The following is a 7,619-nucleotide window of genomic DNA, read 5'->3' as shown; positions in this document are numbered from 1 at the left end:
GTGTGTATTGGAGGGCCTGAATTCGGATAGGCAGTGATTGGCAATGTAGGATGGAGAAAAGCACCACGGGGTGGTCAGCATGTGGAGGTCAGGAAACATGCGGTGGCAATGTAGGATAGGTTTCTGAAAAACATCGCGGTGTGGTGCGCATTGTAAGGGTTTCTAAAAGGCCATTCACTAGTAGTAGTGAGAAAAACATCACGGTTTGGGGTGAACCGAGGGCCTGAATTATGATAGGCAGTGAGTGACAATGTAAGTTGGAGAAAAGCACCACGGGGTGGTCTGCATTGGGAGGTCAGGAAACATGCGGTGGCAATATAGGATAGGTTTCTGGAAAACATCGCGGGGTGTTGCGCATTGTAACGGTTTCTAACAGGCCATTCACTAGTAGGAGTGTGAAAAACATCACACGAGCGTGTGAATTGGAGGGCCTGAATTCGGATAGGCAGTGAGTGGCAAAGTAGAATGGAGAAAACACCAAGGGGTGGTCAGCATGGGGACGTCCGGAAACATGCGGTGGCAATGTAGGATAGGTTTTTGAAAAACATCGCGGGGTGGTGCGCATTGAAAGGGTTTCTAACAGGCCATACAAGAGTAGGAGTGAGAAAAACATCACAGGGTGGTGTGAACCGGAGGGCCTGAATTCGGATACGCAGTGTTGCAATGTAGGATCGAGAAAACACCAAGAGGTTGTCAGCATGGGAGGTCAGGAAACATGCGGTGGCAATATAGGATAAGTTTCTAAAAAACATCGCCGGATGGTGCGATTTGTAAGTTTTCTAACAGGTCATTCACTAATAGGAATGAGAAAAACACGGGGTGGTGTGAATCAGAGGGCCTGAATAAGCATAGGCAGTGAGTTGCAATGGAGGTAGGAGAAAAGCACCACGGGGTGGTCAGCATGGGGAGGTCAGGAAACATGCGGTGGCAATGTAGGATAGGTTTCTGAAAAACATCATGGTGTTGTGCGCATTGTAAGGGTTTCTAACAGGCCATTCAGTAGTAAGATTGAGGAATATATCACGGGGTTCTGTGAATAGGAGGGCCTGAATTAGGTTAGGCAGTGAGTGGCAATGTAGGATAGAGAAAAGCACCACGGGGTATTCAGCCTGGGGATGTCAGGAAACATGCGGTTGCAATGTAGGATAGGTTTCTGAAAAACATCGTGAGGTGGTGCGCATTTAAAGGGTTTCTAACTGGCCATTCACTAGTAGGAGTGAGAAAAACATCACGGAAGGGGGGTGAACGCGAGGGCCTGAATTCGGATAGGCAGTGAGTGGCAATGTAGCATGGAGAAAACACCAAGGGGTGGTCAGCATGGGGAGGTCAGGAAACATGCGGTGGCAATGTAGGATAGGTTTATGAAAATCATCGCGGGGTGGTGCGCATTGAAATGGTTTCTACCAGGCCATTCACTAGTAGTAGTGAGAAAAACATCACGGGGTGGGGTGAACCGAGGCCCTGAATTACGATAGGCAGTGAGTGACAATGTAAGTTGGAGAAAAGCACCACGGGGTGGTCTGCATTGGGAGGTCAGGAAACATGCGGTGGCAATATAGGATAGGTTTCTTGAAAACATCGCGGGGTGTTGCGCATTGTAATGGTTTCTAACAGGCCATTCACTAGTACGAGTGTGAAAAACATCACACGAAGGTGTGAATTGGAGGGCCTGAATTCGGATAGGCAGTGAATGGCAATGTAGAATGGAGAAAACACCAAGGGGTGGTCAGCATGGGGAGGTCAGGAAACATGCGGTGGCAATGTAGGATAGGTTTATTAAAAACATCGCGGGGAGGTGCGCATTGAAATGGTTTCTAACAGGCCATTCACTAGTAGGAGTGAGAAAAACATCACGGGGTGGGTTGAATCGGAGGGCCTGAATAAGGATAGGCAGTGAGTGGCAATGTAGGATGGAGAAAAGCACCAAGGGTTATTCAGCATGTGGTGGTCAGGAAACATGCGGTAGCAAGGTAGGATAGGTTTCTGAAAAACATCGCGGTGTGCTGCGCATTGTAAGGGTTTCTAACAGGCCATTCACTAGTAGGAGTGACAAAATCTTCACAGGGTGGTTTGAACCCGAGGGCCTGAATTAGGATAGGCAGTGAGTGGCAATGTAGGATGGAGAAAAGCACCACGGGGTGGTCATCATGTGAAGGTCAGGAAACATGCAGTGGCAATGTAGGATAGGTTTCTGAAAAACATCGAGGGGTGATGTGCATTGTAAGGTTTTCTAACAGGCCATTCACTAGTAGGAGTGAGAAAACATCACAGGGTGGTGTGATTCGGAGGACCTGAATTACGATAGGCAGTGAGTGACAACGTAGGATGGAGAAAAGCACCATTGGGTGGTCAGCATGTGGAGGTCAGGAAACAAAGGGTGGCAATATAGGATAGGTTTCTGAAAAACATCGCGGGGTGGTTCGCATTGTAAGGGTTTCTAACAGGCCATTCACTAGTAGGAGTGTGAAAAACATTACAGGAGGGTGTGAATTGGAGGACCTGAATTCGGATAGGCAGTGAGTGGCAATGTAGGATTGAGAAAAGCACCACGGGGTGGTCAGCATTGGGAGGTCAGCAAACATGCAGTGACAATGTAGGATAGGTTTCTGAAAAACATCGCCGGGTGTTGCGCATTGTAAGGTTTGCTAACAAGCCATTCACTAGTAGGAGTGAGAAAAACATCACGGGGTGGTGTGAATCGGAGTGTCTGAATTAGAATAGGCAGTGATTGGCAATGTAGGATGGGGAAAAGCACCATGGGGTGGTCAGAATGGGGAGGTCAGGAGACATGGGGTGGCAATGTAGGATAGGTTTCTGAAAAACATTGCGGGGTGGTACGCATTGTAAGGGTTTCAAGAGGCCATTCACTAGTAGGAGTGAGAAAAACATCACAGGGTGGTGTGAATCGGAGAGTCTGAATTAGGATAGGCAGTGAGTGGCAATGTAGAATGGAGAAAAGCAACACAGGGTATTAAGCATGGGGAGGTCAGGAAAGATTCGGTGGCAATGTGGGATAGGTTTCTGAAAAACATCGCGGGGTGATGCACATTGTAAGGGTTTCTAACAGGCCATTCACTAGTAGGAGTGAGAAAAACATCACGGAGTCGGGTGAATCGGAAGGCCTGAATTAGGATAGGCTGTGAGTGGCAATGTAGGATTGAGAAAAGCACCAAGGGGTTTTCAGCATCGGGAGTTCAGGAAACATGCGGTCGCAATGTAGGATAGGTTTCTGAAAAACATCGCGTTGTGGTGAGCCTTGTAAGGGTTTCTAACAGTCCATTCACTAGTAGGAGTGAGAAAATCATCACAGGGTGGTTTGAATCTGAGGGCCTGAATTAGGATAGGCTGTGAGTGGCAATGTAGGATGGAGAAAAGCACCACAGGGTGGTGAACATGTGGAGGTCAGGAAACATGCGGTGGCAATGTAGGATAGGTTTCTGAAAAACTTCGCTGTGTGGTGCACATTTTAAGGGTTTCTAACAGGCCATTCACTAGTAGGAGTGAGGAAAACATCAGGGCGTGGTGTGAATTGGAGGGCCTGAATTAGCATAGGCAGTGATTGGCAATGTATAATGGGGAAAAGAACCACGCGGTGGTCAGAATGGGGAGGTCAGGAAACGAGCAGTGGCAATGTAGGATAGGTTTCTGAAAAACATCGCGGGGTGGTGCGCACTGTAAGGATTTCTAACAGGCCATTCCCTAGTAGGAGTGAGAAAAACATCACGGAGTGGGGTGAATCGGAGGGCCCAAATTATGTTAGGCAGTGAGTGACAACATAGGATGTAGAAAACCACCATGGGGAGGTCAGCCTGTGGAGGTCAGGAAACATGTGGTGGCAATGTAGGATAGGTTTCTGAAAAACATTGTAGGGTGGTGTGCATTGTAAGGGTTTATAACAGGCCATTCACTAGTAGGAGTGAGAAAATCATCATTGGGTGGTGTGAATCAGAGGGCCTGAATTAGTATAGGCAGTGAGTGGCAATGTAGGATGGAGAAAACACCAACGGGTGATCAGCATGGGGAGGTCAGGAAACATGCGGTGGCAAGGTAGGGTAGGTTTCTGAAAAACATCGCGGGGTGTGTCGCATTGTATGTGTTTCTAACAGGCCATTCACTAATAGGAGTAAGAAAAACATCATGGGGTGGTGTGAATCTGAGGGCCTGAATTAGCATAGGCAGTGAGTGGCAATGGAGGATGCAGAAAAGCACCAAGGTCTGGTCAGCATGGGGAGGTCAGGAAACATACGGTGGCAATTTAAGATATTTTACTACTAAACATCGCGGGGTGGTACGCATTGTAAGGGTTTCTAACAGGTCATTCAATCGTAGGAGTGAGAAAAACATTACGGGGTGTGTGAATTGGAGGGCCTGAATTCGGATAGGCAGTGAGTGGCAATGTAGGATGGAGAAAAGCACCACGGGGTGGTCAGCATGGGGATGTCAGGAAACATACAGTGGTAATGTAGGATAGGTTTCTGGAAAACATGGCGGTTTGTTGCGCATTGTAACGGTTTCTACCAGGCCATTCACTAGTAGGAGTGAGAAAAATATCACGGGGTGGGCTGAATCGGAGGGCCTGAATTACTATAGGCAGTAAGTGACAATACAGGTTGGAGAAAAGCACCATGGGGTGGTCTGCATGGGGAGGTCAGGAAACAGGCGGTGGCAATGTCGGATAGGTTTCTCAAAAACATCGAGTGTGGTGCTCATTGTAAGGGTTTGTCAGAGGCCATCATTAGTAGGAGTGTAAAAACATCACAGGAGGGTGTGAATTGGAGGGCCTGAATTCGGATAGGCAGTGAGTGTCAATGTAGGATGGAGAAAACACCAAGTGGTGGTCAGCATGGGGAGGTCAGGAAACATGCGGTGGAATGTAGGATAGGTTTCTGAAAAACATCGCGGGGTGGTACGCATTGTAAGGGTTTCTAACAGGCCATTCACTAGTAGGAGTGCCAAAATCTTCACACGGGGCTTTGAACCCGAGGGCCTGAATTAGGATAGGCAGTTAGTGGCAATGTAGGATGGAGAAAATCACCACGGGGTGGTCAGCATGTGGAGGTCAGGAAACATGCAGTGGCAATGTAGGACAGGTTTCTGAAAAACATCGAGGGGTGATGTGCATTGTAAGGGTTTCTAACAGGGCATTCACTACTAGGAGTTAGAAAAACATCAGGAGTGGTGTGAATGGGAGGGCATGAATTACGATAGGCTGTGAGTGGCAATGTAGGATGGAGAAAAGCACCACGGGTGTGTCAAGATGGGGAAGGCAGGAAACATGCGGTGTCAATATAGGATAGGTTTGTAAAAATATCTAGGGGTGATTTGCATTGTAAGGGTTTCTAACAGGCCATTCACTAGTAGGAGTGAGAAAAACATCACGGAGTCGTGTGAATCGGAAGGGCTGAATTAGGATAGGCAGTGAGTGGCAATGTAGGATGGAGAAAAGCACCACGGGGTTTTCAGCATGGGGAGGTCAGGAAACATGCGGTGGCAATGTAAGATAGGTTTCTGAAAAACATCACGGGGTGGTGAGCCTTGTAAGGGTTTCTAACAGTCCATTCACTAGTAGGAGTGAGAAAATCATCACAGGGTGGTTTGAATCTGAGGGCCTGAATTAGGATAGGCAGTGAGTGGCAATGTAGGATGGAGAAAAGCACCACAGGGTGGTGAGCATGGGGAGGTTAGGATACATGCGGTGGCAATGTAGGATAGGTTTCTGAAAAACTTCGCTGTGTGGTGCGCATTTTAAGGGTTTCTAACAGGCCATTCACTAGTAGGAGTGTGAAAAACATTACAGGAGGGTGTGAATTGGAGGACCTGAATTCGGATAGGCAGTGAGTGGCAATGAAGTATTGAGAAAAGCACCACGGGGTGGTCAGCATTGGGAGGTCAGGAAACATGCAGTGGCAATGTAGGATAGGTTTCTGAAAAACATCGCGGGGTGGTGAGCATTGTAAGGTTTGCTAACAGGCCATTCACTAGTAGGAGTGAGAAAAACATAACGGGGTGGTGTGAATTGGAGGGCCAGTATTATCATAGGCAGTGATTGGCAATGTAGGATGGGGAAAAGCAACACGGGGTGGTCAGAATGGGGAGGTCAGGAAACATGCGGTGCTATGTAGGATAGGTTTCTAAAAAACATCACGGGGTGGTGAGACTTGTAAGGGTTTTTAACAGTCCATTCACTAGTAGGAGTGAGAAATTCATCACGGGGTGGTGAGAATCGGAGGGCCTGAATTAGGATAGGCAGTGAGTGGCAATGTAGGATGGAGAAAATCACCACGGGTTGGTGAGCATGGGGAGGTCAGGAAACATGGGCTGGACATGAAGGATAGGTTTCTGAAAAACATCGTGGGGTGGTGCTCATTGTAAGGGATTCTAACATGCCATTCACAAGTAGGAGTGTGGAAAACATCACGGAGTGCTTGAATCGGTTGGCCTGAATTACGACAGGCAGTGAGTGGCAATGAAGAATGGAGAAAAGCACCACGGGGTATTCAGCATGGGGAGGTCAGGAAACATGCGGTGGCAATGTAGGATAGGTTTCTGAAAAACTTCGCTGGGTGGTGCACATTGTAAGGGTTTCAAACAGGCCATTCACTAGTAGGAGTGAGGAAAACATCACGGCGTGGAGTGAATCGGAGGGCCTGAATTAGCATATGTAGTGATTGGCAATGTAGGATGGGGAAAAGAACCACGGGGTGGTCAGAATGGGGAGGTCAAGAAACGTGTGGTGGCAATGTAGGATAGGTTTCTGAAAAACATCACGGGACGGTGCGCACTGTAAATGTTTCTAACGGGCCATTCACTAGAAGGAGTGAGAAAAACATCACGGGGTAGGGTGAATCGGAGGGCCTAAATTACGATAGGCAGTGAGTGACAACGTAGGATGGAGAAAAGCACATGGGGAGGTCAGCATGGGGAGGTCAGGAAACATACGGTGGCAGTGTAGGATAGGTTTCTGAAATACATGGCGGTGTGGTGCGCACTGTAAGGATATGTAACAGGCAATTCACTAGTAGGAGTGAGAAAAACATCACGGAGTGGGGTGAATCGGAGGGCCTAAATTACGTTAGGCAGTGAGTGACAACATAGGATGGAGAAAACCACCATGGGGAGGTCAGCCTGGGGAGGTCAGGAAACATGCGGTGGCAATGTAGGATAGGTTTCTGAAAAACATTGTACGGTGATGTGCATTGTAAGGGTTTATAACAGGCCATTCACTAGTAGGAGTGAGAAAAACATCATGGGGTGGTGTGAATCGCAGGGCCTGAATTAGTATAGGCAGTGAGGGGAAATGTAGGATGGAGAAAACTAAACGGGTGATCAGCATCCGGAGGTCAGGAAACATGCGGTGTGGCAAGATAGGATACGTTTCTGAAAAACATTGTGGGGTGGTGTGCATTGTAAGGGTTTCTAACAGGCCATTCACTAGTAGGAGTGAGAAAAACATCACAGGGAGCTGTGCATCGGAGGGCCTGAATTAGGATAGGCAGTGAGTGGCAATGTAGGATGGAGAAAACACTAAGGGGTGGTCAGCATGCTGAGGTCAGGAAACATGCTGTGGCAATGTAGGGTAGGTTTCTGAAAAACATCGTGGGGTGGTCCGCATTGTAAGG

The sequence above is a fragment of the Cavia porcellus genome, unplaced genomic scaffold (genome assembly GCF_034190915.1).
Source record: "Cavia porcellus strain 051 isolate PalLab524CR breed Dunkin Hartley unplaced genomic scaffold, mCavPor4.1 scaffold_57, whole genome shotgun sequence".
Classification (NCBI taxonomy): Eukaryota; Metazoa; Chordata; class Mammalia; order Rodentia; family Caviidae; genus Cavia; species Cavia porcellus.
Note: the sequence above shows the minus strand (reverse complement) of the source record.